Source organism: Pomacea canaliculata, linkage group LG12 (assembly GCF_003073045.1).
Source record: "Pomacea canaliculata isolate SZHN2017 linkage group LG12, ASM307304v1, whole genome shotgun sequence".
NCBI lineage: Eukaryota > Metazoa > Mollusca > Gastropoda > Architaenioglossa > Ampullariidae > Pomacea > Pomacea canaliculata.
Genome location: NC_037601.1, coordinates 21,137,657 through 21,154,244, shown reverse-complemented (window position 1 = coordinate 21,154,244; position 16,588 = coordinate 21,137,657).

The following is a 16,588-nucleotide window of genomic DNA, read 5'->3' as shown; positions in this document are numbered from 1 at the left end:
TCTTTTTCTTTCCTGATTACCTGTCCTTCGTCTTTCTGACATCTTGTCCTGCGAACAGGAAGCGTTGTCTCCCCATGGTATGAAACCAACATCCCTTTAACCTCCTTTCCCTTCATTTTCTCATTTTTTCTCTTTCTTTATTTGTTCCTTTTTCTTTCTTTTTTTATATTTTTAATTCTTTATCTTTTACTCTTTCCTGCACGCTTCTTCCTTCGTCCTTTCTAGTGCAACTTTTTGTAATTATCTGCAACACCTGCAGTTTTTGTTACATTTGTAGTTTATTTCTGAGCATCACCCTCACATCCCTTCCTTCAAATACAATACAGAAAGAGAGAGCGACAGGAGCGAGGGAGGGAGATGAAACAAAGGGACAGGGGGAGGTTGGGAGGATCTGCTGACTGTTCTTAGCAGGCCCTCCAGCAAGGCTGCCAGCCATGTTTGCCTCAGTGTGAAGGGAATCTCCAGATAAGCGGATTACGTGTGGACCTGGCAACGGACACTCAGTCCTTGTGCTCTGGCATTCCTTGGCCACCAAGGCCATGTGGTGGTGGTGGTGGTGGTGTGGTGGTGGTATAGTGTGCGTGTGTGAAGACCTTTTTCACCTCGTGCCTTGATGTCTGTGTACGCCAGGGTATGACTCCATTTCTGCACCCAGAAGGTAACGGTACTTGAAAAAAATATTTAAAAAAATCAGGGATAAAAAAAAACACTCAAAATGCCAACTTAACTCAAGGTATCGGCTGTTTCAAGCATAACACTACACCAGCAAAAGCAGCGTCGACAGGAGCTGCCGCGGCGGCTAAGCAGAGTGCAGACATGCAGCTTGCCCTTTGACCCTAAATCCCTCAAATACTCGTCGACGTATTAATGCCCTTGCCTGGTGCTCTCCACACATGGAGGACGGCTGTGAGGACGGAAAACCCGAAGGAGATGGCAAGGTGAGGTAGTAACAAGAAGAGCTGAAGAGGGAAGAGGAGGGGTTTGGGTGAAAAAGGTGAGACAGAAAATAATGAATTGCAGGTACGTCAGCAGGAAGTCGTGCACTGGCGGGTGGAGGGCTGGGTGGCAGAGGAGGGTGGAACGGGTAGAAATGCAGAGACATGAAGAAGACAGGAAGGTTAGGTGATACAAAACAGAGATAAGACAGACGTGGTTTCATCATTGGTGAGGAAGAGGAACAGTAAGGACATGAACTGGGAGAATCATAATTTGAGGTACTGACGACGATGACATCTGTATCCTAGGTACTAATGCGAACTGGGAGTATCATCATCTAAGATGTGCTTGTGAGTAAAAGAGTGAGAGAGAGAGGAGAGTACACACCCGACCTTTGCCTAATTTTTTTTTTTTGTTTTTGTTTTTGCAGACATCGCCAACACATCCCCTCGAGAAATCTCGACTTGGTTCTGTCGGTCTGTTTACTCTTCTCTCATCTTCTGATGCCGCGTACTCGAAGCTGTCATCATCCATTCAGATTATGCAGCAGGCGACCAGCTGTTCTCGTCTTCCTTCTCTTCATGCACATAAAATATTTTTTTCTCCTCCAGAGTTTTGCTTTTTTTCAGATAGTTGCTAGACTTTTCATCTTATCATTTCCAATATGTAATAGGAATCTTTTTGAAGTGAAACTACAAGTCGCCATATTGGATGTAGTTGAATGCTGTTCGATAGATCACATACTGCTTGTTTGTTTGTTGATTGTATTATTTGCTGCGCTTGTATGTGTTTGTGTGGAGTGTGTGTTAAGATAAACATTACCAATGGCAATACAATCAACTACTCACCAACCCTCCAGTATTCACAGCACAAAAGTTTCTACCAGAAACTCCATCTGTGGGAATTGCTGTTAGTTATACAGACTTTGAACCTTTAAAAAATGATAATGCTAGTAATGGGAGATGAGGACAACGATGAAAGTGAAATAATAAAAGCCTTGCTACATTTCAGGTTAAAGGAGACAACAACACATTTCTTTAATCTAAAGCGATTTTAAGGAAATATTTTTTGGCAGTCAGCATCCAGGGAGAAACAATTCCTTAATCCGCTCTAAGAAAAAAACAAAACAAAAACAAAAACAGGTCAAACAAATACAACAATACATTGTTGATTTAACCAGCCTTTACATCAAACAAAAGCAATAACCACGTGACGGATTTCTCCGGCAATGAAAAAACTGATTCAAAAGGTTAAAGGGCAGTGAACTCAGCTCAGCACAGGAACAATAAGAAGTCTGGATAAGGGTGGGTAGTCTATCACAGAAGGTCTACCAACAACAGTGACCCAGAGTAAGTTGTGCCAGTCATAATCCGACAACACAACTTAACAAATTCGAAACTCAATCTTACAAAAATGTGCAACTGACAGAGGAGGGCAGACAGAGAGAAGATGTAGAAGTATCCAGTAAATGTCATGACCTCGGCAAACACAGGGACATATTCTTTGCTTGGATCCCTAACCTTTCAGACACTGGGGTCAAGGTGTTCGAGGCTGACATCTCGGAGCCACCGAACTGCCTTTGTTTGCTTATCATCTAACGACTGATATAACTGGCTCAACAATTCAGTAAGGTGAGACATAATCTGTGCCATACAGGTAGTCTGGTTTGCTTGGGTCTCGTGTTAGTACGTGTTCCTTTATTCTGGGAGCATATTTATTTAGGAAATCTGTTGTTTTGAGGGCGAATGTTCGAGGTATGGAAGCTCAGGTCAATAAACTCAGTCCAAGTATTCTGCCGAGTACATTGCTAATCCATTGCCAGTATGATGATAATTTAAGGCACGAAGGATTGACTCTTCGATACTTTGGTCATTAGGCCATGTTTTTCAATCTTTTTCATTCTCTATCACTTTAGGAAAGGAAAGCTTCGACCTAACATAATAATATTTTCTGCAAAATCAGACGAGAACTAGGTGAGTCATTGTATTCCATCACCCTCGGGAGTTGCTGAAGGTTCCAGGTGCAGATGTCGTCGAGGGCCGGAGCCTGCTGGTGTCGTGGACGTGTCGTGACTGTGTAATGGATGGTCTGACGATGAAGAGGTGGCCGGCCACACTGCGCATGTCTGTGGCGAGGGTTTGCCTGTCGTGAGCGCACATAAACGCTGCGACTCCTCCATCCTCACGCCGCCATGCCGGATAATGCATTACCTGTGACGCAGGCAAGGGAAAACTAACTCCGACGTTGCCTTGCGAGTTAACGTTCTTTGGGCAGTAAACATGAGAATTCTGGGACTGCCACAGCTAGCTGGCACGGGGATACTGTACTGGTCAGGTTCTAAACTCGGAGGGAAACGAGAAAGATGGATCTTCAAACGACTGCGTCTCCTAATGGAGGGTCGGGCTGATGTTTCAAACGTCTGCCTGTAGTTTTTTTCTCGGTCATACACAGCCTGAAGTATCATCATGGTTGCCCTTAAAACATAAACACTTCGTTTTGTGATAATACCGGCTTACATTCACTCGTCTCACACCTTATCTACAGTAAGCTGCAGCTCGTCTGACAAATTCAGCTCTCGTTTATTGTCCACTGATGTCGTCTTTCCTTCAAGGGTTGACTTTGAAGGTATGAAAAGAATTTAGTGCAAGCAGGGAAGTATTCACTCCTACACATAAAGTGAGGGAAGGAAAAGAACAAGCTTGCCACATCACGCTGGGTGGAATTTTGTGCTGACTAGATAAAAAGAAAAAAAAAAGAATTAAGTAGAAGCTCAGGCAGAACATAAACATTATGTTAGGTAGTTTACAAATTGGAGAGCAGATTTTCGAGGCAATATAACTGACTAAACGAATGAGGACAGAAAAAATGTTACATAAACAATGGAGCGATAAAAGAAATATTAGTTTGTAGGAAGAAAGGAGTGGAGACAATGAGAGCTAGAAAGAAAACTAAGATGAGAGGAAGCAGGCAGGTAGATATTACATGGTCTATCACAGATGTTACTACTTTGCGAGAGGCAGCCCGACCTAAAATATCTCAGCTCTTGTTGGTATTTTTATTCCTTCTTGTGTTTTCTTATTTAATTTTATTCTTCGTTTGGTAAGGTTGTTTTTCTTTTATAGTTTATGTTATTTGTTTGTTTTCCTGACCCTTCGTATCCTGTCCATGTTTCGTTTTTGTTCTTAAGCGCTAAGAGGATTATTATTGTTGTTGTTGTATAATTGTGGTACAATAAAAGGGCGGAAGGAGTGAGTTGAGTCTTGCGGTAAGACATATTATCGTCCAGCACAACTTTCTGATTTTTATTCGTTTGTAAAGTCATTCTCCCTTCTCCCTGTGTGTGTGCAAGAGAAAGAGAGAAAGCGTTAAATTAAGAAAAAATATTAAAAACACCAATTCTACACAAAATTTAAAACAACGTTACAAGTTTATCTGTTTCAGACCACCACCACCACCACCACCACCACCACCACCACCACCACCACCACACCACCACCACCAGCAACAGAAGTAGAATAAGAACATTTGTATAAATGAAGTAAAAACAATGTAACTAGTTTCTTGCATTTGAGAGCTATTCATTTCAGTCTCACAGAGGAAAGAGTTCTTTTAAACTGTCTTTCACAGAGCACGAGACATAACGGCCATGCGCTGATGAGTTACGGCCCCATATAAAGACTGTAATGTGAGGCACTGCCACATGTCATCTGCAATAACTGGCAGGACCCACAATATCTGTCTTTGCAGACTTAATAATTGATGTATAATTGATGTAATATGATGAGGACTGTGGTGTATCTTCAGAACCTGACCGGACTCCATCAGTGTGATCTGTGACAATAACTGTGAAACTTAAAAATAAATAAAGTGATCAGGGAAGGTTGGATGGTACAGGATGAAGACTTTTTATGAAGTTCGTCGTTTTGCATCAAGAAGGAGTAACAATAGAAGCTTTAAACACACACACAAACAAACCTATTATAATCTAGCCCCGTAGACTGCCCTGTATGTAGCATCTACCTTTCATATGACCTATAACCCCTAAACACTGACACTAATCGAATCTCTCCCCAGTCTCTCTCGTTCTCTGTGAGAGACAGAGAAAGGGAAGGTGACACTTGCATTGACCTGAATTCTAGTTCCACTCAATGGACGCACGCACGCGCTCATAAATCTCCGAGAACTGCATGGAGCTGCACACGGAGGGTTTCGAGTCACCCTGACCCAGGGCTCCCCTGCTCCCCCTTCTCCCCTCCCTCTCCCTCCAGCCAGTGCACCCAGCAGACGAGTCGCCAAGACAAAGCCTTTCCATGGACAAAGCCAGAGCCAGGGTAGAACGAGTTCTAGGGGTGGGGATAGGGGCGAATGAGGGTAGGGGGGGTCTTCTACAGTAAGTGCCCGGATGATGTGACAGTTAGCCTGTCTCCCCCCTATCGACCCCATGACGCGATCCCCAAAGGTCAGGTACTTTGACCTTGACCCTAGTGTGCACTGAATACAGACGTTTGCGCATGTCTGACAAGAGAAGGGGAGAGAATAAAGGTTAGGAGAGAAGGAGCAGTGAAACAAAACGACAGAGAGAAAGATGAGTTAAGAGGAAGACTTAATATATTTTACATTGGACAAAACATGACAGTTGGCAGTATAAAAAAAGTAAAATATAATAATTATTTGTCACAGCACTCACAGAAGCAAAGCTGTATCAGCTGCATGCTAGTATTATGGGATGGGGAGATGGGAGACGACGACAGTTTTTGTTGTGAACTGACCTTCGGGGTCACCCTCGGAGTTGTCTTTCTCCAGTTTTCCAATCATCACCTCACTGACTGGACTAGCTATCTCCTTGCTATCTAGGCAAGCATCCTCACTGACTAGACTAACCAGTATTTGCGATTTGCTTGACTTGCTTTGGTCACGTGATGACAGGAACCTTCACTAGCTGATCACGTGTCATCGCTGTTCGTGGTTATCACGTACGTCCTCACTTAACAATGCTAATTATATGGTAAATGAACGTGTTAATTAATCACTGCCTTTAGTTTATCTGGGATAAATAAATTCTTATCTATCTTAGTGTTGTTTCTTTTAATGTGATTTTATTGAATTTAAATTTGACGAGGAAAAGAAACCGATACCCGGGAGGGTTGACTGTCCAAGTGGTGCTAACATCTCTCCTCGTGTCTCTGAGGATTTCCTTCCAAGGTTTAAATCTTTATTTAAAAGTTTGATGCTGTACATGCTTGTCACCAGAAATATACTGTAGTAATTTCCTCTTGTTTCCATGGATTTCAACTGGCCAATCATAACAGGTTTCGTAAATTCGTTTTGCATTTTGTAATCATATCGACAACATTAGGTGAGAACTTGTTTCAGTTAGACCAAGTTTGGAAAAGTTTTACATGACGATGAAAAAAAAAATCCCTAGGCAAAAGTTAGCCCATTTTTATCCTTTACAGAAATATAAGAAATCCATGTAATCCCGATAAGAATGTCCTTTACCTAGCCCTGGGAGATAAACCCATCTGATTGTCTCGACTCTAGAGTCTGGCCTCGCTTTGAAGTCGACAAGAAGATTATTTATGACAAGCAGACGATAATGTAGCATGGTTGTAAACAAGACACGAGAACGCGAAGAAAAAGAATTCAATGGTTGAGAAGTAAGACGATTGTGTGATGTCGATGTCAACAGGAAGCCGGTCCTCGTGTGAACTCTGAGGTCACCTCGCAAGTCTCTCTGACGACTCTCGGTTTTGAAGATCTGACGACAGAGCACGAGGAACTAATGTTTCCATGGTGACATGAGAATCTGACCACATTCAGTAGTTGTTCTCTAACCCAGGGACACACACTGACCACGTGGTCTCGTGCACACCAGAGAGTGCGACAGGAAGAATGAAGAAAACACTGCCACTCCTCGGCCATGAGGACCTCGCTCATATTTCGCCTTCGAATAGTTTCCTGTTTTGGTCGACGTTTGGGGGGGACGAGAGTGCTGACACCTTCACTTCCGGTCTGTGTTATTGCGGAAATGATTCAGTAAGTCTCTCTGATTGTATCTTCAGCACTTGACTGGCCGTCGATGAGGTCCAGTGTAAAGTGTGTCGACAGGGCGAGTTGGTGGATGCAGAGGCTGGTGTAAATACATCATGGACTGACTGTGAACTCACTTCTACAAATACTCATGGTTCATAACAACAGTTAAAAAAGGCTCGGGTGGTGTTATCAACCTACACAACTGAATTAAAAATACACACAATATAAAAATGTGTGCAGTTCTGTCCTGATATTCTCATGTGCTAACGTCTGCTAACTTAGCCTGTGGTGTGCTAACCCACAAGCCACTTACCCTCAGACCACTTGTCCGGCATCTGTGGATCATGACACACCACCTTCGTGATGTCAAAGGGCAGCTATTTATAGGCTGCTCGCAAGTTGTTATCAACCTTCTTACTCCTTAAAGATGCTTCAAGAATGATTCTCTCATCGCTGTTTGTAATAGAAGTACACACGCTCGTGCAACGACTACACCACAGAGTATAAAACACTTTTTGATAACTGTGGTGTGGAGGAGAACAATCAGTCAGACAAACAAACAAGCAAACAAAAAATAAAACACACTCATATCCCCATAGACAGAGCTGTTTACCTGAATATGCAAGTCTAAGAAAATACAATTAAAAATAGCAGATCCCAGTGTTCCTGTTCCTCCCTTGTCTTGCCATGATTTATGACCACAGGGCTACAAAGTTAACAAATATACTGCATGGCGCTGTGCCGGGCTGGCTACAAAAATAGAAATAAATCAAAGGAAATAAATTAATTTAAAAAAGAAGATGGAGGCGAAAGCTGAGTCTGGTTGGCGCGATGTATGTTCAGGGAGTGCCATGCACTCCCCAAGGAAGTTACAGAATCAAAGCCAGACGTGCGGAAGACGTTTGTAGGACGTAAACCTGCCGTAAACTGGACGTAGATATGGAACTGAGAAGTCACCTCAAAGCTGGAAAACCTTTTTTCTTCTCTTCCTCCTTCTCTTCTTCTTCTTTTGAAAGTTTGGCTGTTAACTGTGAACAAACTGACAAGCGGTGATGTTGCTGCAGCTGTTGTCTCGACACCAGCGTGCTATCCCATGAATCTGTGGTTTAGAGATGGCGGCTTGCTGCATCTCCCTTAAAATCAAACGAAAGCGTGCACAAGGTCTGGTGAAGATGTAGAAAGCATCATGAAGCATCGGGAAGTCTGATAAAATAATCAGTAACATTCATGGCAGTCAGACATGCTCCGACATCTTTATCCACCTTGCTTATCTTTACTTGGCCTAACATCGGCCACAGTCTTATCACGTGTCTTGCTCTGTCGTTTCCCCACCATTTCTGTCATTCATTGGTTCATTCACTCGTTTATTTATTCACTCGTTCGTACATCCATTCATTCGTTTATTCGTTCATTGATTTGTTCACTAACTCGCGTGTTCTAGCCTTCTCAGTTCGTACCTTTCGCATCAGTTGACACTGGAATCGACTGGATATCAAAGTCTTTGGACCAAAAAGCAAAAAAAGCATTTCGCATTTCCTGACCGCTCGCATCATTGATATAAAAATATGTGAAAGGTCAGTGTACATAAAAAACTTTAAAAAACTAGGAAACAAAGAATGGAAGAAGATCTCCTGTATTTGTTTTTTCTCCCCCTATGTTTAAGATCGTTAACATGTCGACGACTGCTGCGATGTGTTATTACCAGCTCTTGTTAACCAGCGGCAAGGAAACACGAGATTCCCGTCCATTACCATGAGCTTGCGTATCATGATTCTACCCGGTTATTACTCTACTGGCAATGTTCACTCCAAAATTATTTCCTAATTTACGAGAAAGTGCTTGTGACCACTTTGATAGAATCGTGTTCATCACTTCAATCAGACTTGTAAAAGCGAGTGTTTGATTTCAATTACATTCACGAGTATGTAGAATGTTCAGACCACTTGACCCTCGTTGTTCACTTTGACTGTGAATGTGAGGATGAGTAGAGTGCAGCACCAACTGCATTCATCACCCAGCTGTAGCACCAACCAAAGAGACGCTTGTGTCGACACAGACCCAGAAAGTATAAACAGGATGGCCAGATGGATGAGGTCAAGAGACAGTCCTCAAGCCCATCCCGCAACAGGATTTCGCGGTTGTTGACATCGCATTTCTTCTTTGCCCTACAGAATTTAAAGGGGCCCTTCAAGATATTTTCAAAGTGAAATATAGAAGCTGCTTGCTTTATGCTTTATGAGCTTTATGACCGGCATCGTGGTCTCTCAGGTGAGTAGCCTTCATCCTGGTAGACCATCCTACCCACAAGCGGGGGCCTGTCAGGGTGGCATCCTTTGCTGAATACTGTTACTGTTGAAATAAATAACAAAAGAACGGCATACAACATCAGTTAATATACACACACATACACAGAATACAAGCGCGCACACGCAGTCAAACTCGAATAAAGGTACAGAAGTTTGGATTTCACTTGAAGATGAAGCAGAAAGAAATCGTCTTTTGAAGAAAACAACAAAGAAGTGCACCCTAAGAAATCGGAAGCTACATCCTGTTAAAGACAATTATAATTATAATCAGAGGCAAAGAAAAGCTGGCGCAGCTCCTTAACACAGTTCTCTAGGGCAAAAGACAGATTTACACTCACAACCCAGGGCAAGGAGAGGGGCACAAACATGGAAGAAGGAAAAGACCAAGAGGTCAACAAGAAATGATGACCTGTGGAAATGTTTAGAGCGGTCCATGACGGAAGCTCACCTCAGCACAGTCTGGGTGTTTAATTGTCACAGGAAGGTGCTGGGGTAGATAGTCACGAGGGCTGTGTAATGCCTTGACAAACAGGACACACACGCACAGAAAAGCACACAGGCACGCGCAGAGAGAGAGAAAAAAAATTATGAGCAAACAGTTCTGATGAGTGATACATTTTGATTACAAAGTTGCTGTAAGTTTAGCAACAGCTGGCAGACCAGATTAGTCTCGTGATGCACGTGCGTGGGCTTCACTTGTCAGGCTCGCACATTCTGTAAACAACCGTTCGTACACGTGTACAAGGGGGTAGCAAGGGGGTTAGGGTGAGGTACAAGGAGGGAGTCAAGAACGGCAGCCAGGGGCTGGCAGACGAATGATGATTGCTGTCACAGGGTGCGACATCTGCCGGCCCTTTGGTTACCTGAAATAAATCCCGTTATACTCACGCGCGTGCCTCTCCCTTCACACGAAACATGATCTTGCCCTCCAATATATTCCTGTCGCGCACTAATGTTGCTTCTGAGAGCCATCCAACGGACGAGGTGTAGCGAGGGCAAAGACTGTTTGTTTTGTTTTGGGGGAGGTGGGGTGGCGGTTGGTCTGACGACTCCATCATCGAGTAGCCGAAACAAGACCATCATTTTTCAACATGTCACACAAGCAAATGTTTCACTTGGAAGCAGGACCTATTCACTGCGCCAGGAGCTGCTTAAATACTTGTTGCACGGAGCCTGGATCCGCAGCCCTGTCTTGTCTATGAAAGCTTCTGTTCGTCAAATTGTACAGAATCCGTTTCCCCATTTCCTTGCAATTTAGGGATTGGTTTTTCCACGCTGTTTTCATTCATCCTGCTGCGTGACATCAGAGGGCAAACTTTTTTCTAGGAAGTTTATTTAAAGGTAATCAGCAATTTATCATTGGGCGGCTTTTTTCTTCTTTGCTTACTCCTAACGGCGCCAGCCTGCAAGTGTCCCTGGAGGACAGACTACCCAAAAAACTTGCTACACATAGCACGTGACCGGCCCAAATGACGAACCCTCGAGCGCCCCCGACTAGAGGTCTGCCCCACGGCTGGACCGGCATGTTCCATGTCCGACTGCTGACGATGACGATGACGATGAACAGTATATATCAGTGTCCTTGACCTGTTAGTCTCCTGTCCATATTGTCACGTGTTCTCTGGTGAGCTCGTGTGTCAACATGTCTCTAAGAAAAAAAGAGTTACATGGTGTAAAACTGAAACTAACTGAAAGAAAAACACCGTTTGGTTGATTTGTCATCCTGTGTGGACAGGAGATGCGAACCACAACCTCCGTCACACAGAACGCGCGTCTCTCCATATTTGGACATGCGCAATGGTGTCGCGAGGGCTTTAGATGTAACTGCCCCTATCAGACCTATCAAAGCTGGAAATCTTCGTTAAGGTCATTGAGAGGTCAGAGGGTGGCAACCTCTCGTTCAAAGTCCACACTGAAGCGCACGCACTGGAACACACACACACCAACGCATGCATATACAGGCACAGATGCTCTGTCACACGCATGCACATGAAACACCGGAGTGTTTCTGACAGAAATCGCGTGTCTGATAGTCCTGATGGTCCTTCTGTCTACTTGCATCGCTCGTCTTCTCTCTGCCCAGCCCTTGGCCTTGCTGACGTGAGAAGATAACTCAGACAAGCTGCTGACCACTTGACAGCCCGTAGACTGACTGACCTCCCCTGCGTGCTTCAAGTGCTGGGCGGAGCGAGACGGACCTGATAGCCTGAGGCTAGTGCACTAGGGGTCAGCTATCCACCAGGCAGAAGGTGGTTTGCATTAACAAACAGATTTTATCTCTTCTCTGATAACTTTCCCCAGAAAAGTGTATTTGTATGTGTACGTGCTTTCGTGCTCGCGTTTTGTGTGTTTACCTTAGTGGACTCGGGTGGATAGAGGATGTGTGTCAATGTGTCTTGATATTTATCCCATAGAAACAGGATTTGACATCTTTTCAAGCAGACCCTTAGCGGCGGGACTGTTTGTCCAGCGTGACGGTCAGTCCCCACATGTCTTGCGGGTCAACAGGTGCAGCGCGAGGGGGAGTGTGATTAGGGCTTAGCTGGCAGCTAGATTGGAAACGTTTTAGCTGACCGTTTAGGCGATAACCACTTGGCTAATGACTCTAGCAGGGTGTGGAGTACGCTCTGCCCCAGACCCTTGGGGCTTTGTGTGTGACCTCGACTGCGCATGCCCAGTGACACGTTGACAGGTAGATATCATGAGATGCTGATGAGCAACACTCTCTAAGTCTCTGCCACAACCATCACCTCTCGCCATCATCACCCTTACATCGACATACTCATTAACTAGTAATGTAGTGAAACGAGAATTTTTAGCTTTTATGAAAACCCGATGCGCCAATGACGACCGAACTTCAGTTGTTTGTTTGTTTGTTTGTTTTTTCTAGAAACTTTGAGGTACAGCCGTAGTGCTTCACTTGTCTGGGTTAGTCGGGGGTACTAGGGAGAGACTAGATTAGTTTGGGAGGAGGTGGGAGGGAGCAAGGCCTCACCTGGCTGTTTGCTTGTTCACGATAGCGCGCGCAGTGACGCGCGAGGACTGCACGTGCTATCAAGATGAGGTCAGGTCGGTTTGTTTGTTTGTTTGTCCAGCACATCGATCAGCGACTGTGATTCCCTGCCACTGTGTCTTCAAACATTTAATAAAGTGTCTCAAGAAAAATAAGCTGGGGAGCGTGTGCGTGGAGGCTGGAAGTGGGGAGAACCATGAGTGAAAGGGTTCGCGTGCCACGTGTGCGCGTGCGTGTGTGTAGTGTGCGCCTGAAGGATCTTTTTAATTACACTTTTGTGTGACTTAGTTTTGGCAAAGATTTGCATGACTCGAGTCAAATATTCCAAATAAGGTCATATTTTCTAAAACAAAAATTCTAAAAAAAAAAAAAAAAAAAAACAAACAACAAGAACAACAAACAAATCCGCAAGTGGGGATGTAGGCCAGTCATGAGTGAAGTTGGTGACACTTTGTCTCAGTGAGGCGAGAACTAACTACCCCCGGCCCTTGCCCCTGGTGGCACTGGATTCATCAACCGTGACTCATGCTTATGCGCCAGTACATCACAGATAAACAAAATAAAAATAGGAAACCTTTACAGAAACCTCTTATCACCCCGTCCCTAGTCAGGCACGAGTGGATCAGATAGAACAAGCATCCATGCATTTTGTTCAACTCCACCATCGTTGGATTATTTTTAGCAGACACGGTTATCATCCATTTTGGATAAGTCCACATTTAAATGCAGTGGGGGGAGAGGAAGAGAGAAATGATATCTATACGTGTGAAGGTTCACTACAGAGTGATTTACCGGAAAAAAGGTTTAGTTCGCTAGTTTAGTTCCCACTACTGATCATAAGAGTTCTTTTTTTTTGCTCTCCCTAGGGTCTGACTCCATTCTCTAGGTTTATTGCCTGAACTCAGCTTGTCGCCGGTGGGGAAAAAATAACCGCACACGAAGAATAATTTGTTCAAAATAGTAAAATGATTTTGTTTACAGCCCCTGAATGATGAGCTAAAAATAGAAAAACCATTTAGTTAACAGCCGCCGAATAATCTCCTGAAATAGTAAAACCGTTTTGCTTACAGTTGCTGAATGAATTTTGCGGGTGGAAGGAAATAACTCCGACCGCTTGGACCCTGTGGGATATTTAATCCATTACCCAACAGGAAATGTTAATAAAAACAACCATCAAATGTAGACCTTTGCAAAATGAAGCCATATTTCTTGATGAGGTCGTAATTTCCATCTCAATTTACTTGAAACGGACGGCGTCTTTGAGGACACATGCCGGGTATTGCTGCATGGCCTGGCAAGCGCACCCGAGTCTCAGCGGACTGCTCTATGAATATTAAAGCGGGTGGCTGCGGGTGGCCACAGTCCCTCAAACTACCCGTGCCACCCGTCCCCACACTCCACCAGACTTACCTCCATCCGTCACAGACCTCCCAACCTTTAGAAATCTCATCACATCCACAGCTTTTTTATGGGAGGGGTTAAGGGTGGGGACTAGGGTACCGACAGGTGCGAGTCCGAGGCTTTGTTCCTGAGGTTTGACGACAATCAGCTCGGGCAGAACATCGCCAGTCATGTTCCCTGGAGATAGTGGGCGAGCAGAGAATTAGTGAGTGGGTTGAGGGGGTCTCTGTCGTCTGATCAAAAGCTGTGTGTGATTCACATCACCTGCCACGACGTGCAAAACACAGGTAAGGGCTAGCCCCGGTGGCGCAGCGGTGAAACAGCTTGAGTTTGGATGTCGTCTGCTAGCAAACACCAACAGTGTACATACAATTAGTGGTATCTGCTTACAGGACTAGTTGCTTTGCACTGAGATAGCCCTAGTCGCTTAGTAAACACCGATTCTCTCCCCTGCCACCAACTTTCCGTCCTGTTTGGTGTTTCGTGGTGAAATGAGTCACGTGACACAACAACAGGACAGGATCGTTCATGTACTGCTGTCTGTGAGTTCATCACAAGATGACTTTGTTTGACTGCCAGCGAGTTTCTTTAATGCACTTCTGGGTTTTCGGTGTGTCATCCCTGCACATGCGCACTCGCTAACTTCCTGCTCCTCATTTCTCATCATGCCCTTACCTGGGTCCTACTTGTATCTCAGGCAACAACGTGCATCAGCAGTGACGAGGCGTAAATAAACAGGCCTATCAGGTTCAGTGAACCTGTTTGCGAACAGGTCAGGGATGTGAGCGTTCATTAACTGCGCATGTTCACTACAGGCCCATTTTCTTGCCCTTGAAAAATAAGTTTACACCTCCGCCCTCCCTCTCTAGACGCTTGTACGAGTGTTTTTCCTGCACCTCACCAAAGTAAACATCTAATCAACAAATATTTGAACAGCACCTAACAAACAATATGTGTGATTCAGTGTTTTTGCTATGAGCTCTTAGTCCTTTTGACACGGATTCAAAAATAAATATTACTGTTATTATTACTGTGACTATTATTATGTTTGTATTATTATTTAGTATCTGTTATTTGTTTTTGTATCGATATCCTCTAATGACCGAGGGAGTGAGGGACTGTTAAACAGACCTTGCACTCAGTGTGTGTCTGCTGGGGGCTGGCACTGCATTTTATGTTTAAGGATTAGAAAGACGAGTGATGTAACGCAGGGACAGTGTACGTCACACCATCGCCGACACCTGCCGACGGTTGATGCTGTGCACGCATCTCTCACTGATTTAATAATACCTTGTCGGGGCCTCCCGTGGCACTGGTTTGATCGCACGTGCTCTTATCGTGTGACATAATTCAGGCCTCCCCCTGGTCGGCTCGGCCAAAACTCTTATAAATCGGTTGAAATGTGAGAGCTTTCCTGGAGTTTTATGCATCCGAAACTTACCCTCGCCATCTTCCTCCACAAAGAAGTGGAGGAGAGAAACAGGAGAAATATAAATCGACTGCTAATCTCCTGCATTTGTCAGATCGAGTGGCGATGAGAAGAAAAAACAATGTCGACAGCAGCATCCCAGACACCTAGCTACCCAAGAGTCCAACACGTGCATGTGTCGGGGTGTCTGCTTTATACCGGGTACAAATTTCCTGCAACCATATTCTGACCCTTTGAGATTATGTTATTACAGCAGGCAGTCAGCCAGGTTTAAAATGTTTATTTTTGTAGCAATTCATGAAAAAAAAATTATGAAAATGAATGTTCCTGTCGGCATGGATATGGCTTGCATCCTCTAACTGTCACCATCGAGTGTGAGGTTGTCATGTCCTCGTCTGTGGGATGTGATATGCTCGCCGTTATGTTGAAAATTTATGTATGTTATCAAACGACGAAGTGAGAAACACGGAGAACCTACAATTTATACCCGATTACAGGAGAGCCTTCAAGACCAGTGGGTTTGTTGTTTTGTGGATACAAGTTTGAAGGTAGGTGTAGGGGGACAAAGTGAATGCCATCGTGAATCATTACAAGGTTAACTGTTTCATCTGATAATAGAAATAATTTGCTGGATACGCCAATGTTACATATGCCAATGATGATGACGACGACGACGATGATAATGGCCTAGAATTAAATAATCCTATTACTCGTAGGGGCAGTCCAATCTATGAAGAATAACAAAGCAGCAAGAGCCTGATGGGCTGATTGTGGAACATTTTAAGCATACCTTAACCGTTATTTTCCGTTTTTGGTCTTTTTCTTTCCGGTGATGGAAAATTTCCTGATGCACGGACTGAAACCATTATCCAGACGTGGATCAATCAGATAATTACCATGGTATTTCTCTGTTTAACATTTGCAGTAAAATGTATATTTTTAGTCTCAACAAACGTATCAATGACAGAATTGATGAAACCAACATCGTAGGTGAACAACGACGACCAGGTTTCAGGGTAGAGGCAAGTTCACTGGGTCACATTTACTTTAATGACAATTAAGAAATTCCAGGAGATCCATGTGAAGACATGCATCAGCTTGTTTGAATATCCCCCCCCCAAAAAAAAAAAATAAAAAAAATATTTTTTTTTGGTAAACATTTATATAGTAAAGACACCTCGTCATGCTGTCGAACTCCTGGTGTTGGTGGAGTGGCTGCTGTTGTTTCTCCTCCTTAAAGAACTGTGAGTTTTTCTTTCAAATACTACTCAAACCTCACCTGCTACGAAATATTCAGGATTGATAACATTTCCCCTTTCCAGACTGTGCCCCGCAAAGAAATCTGTCTCGGCGACACTCTTATCTCGTTCTTTCTCGTATTTTCTCGCCCACTGCAGGCCCCGTTACACACTGGGGTGCCCCTTGCACCACTAACGCCGCAGTGGAATGTTGGTGTTCTCGTGGGATTAG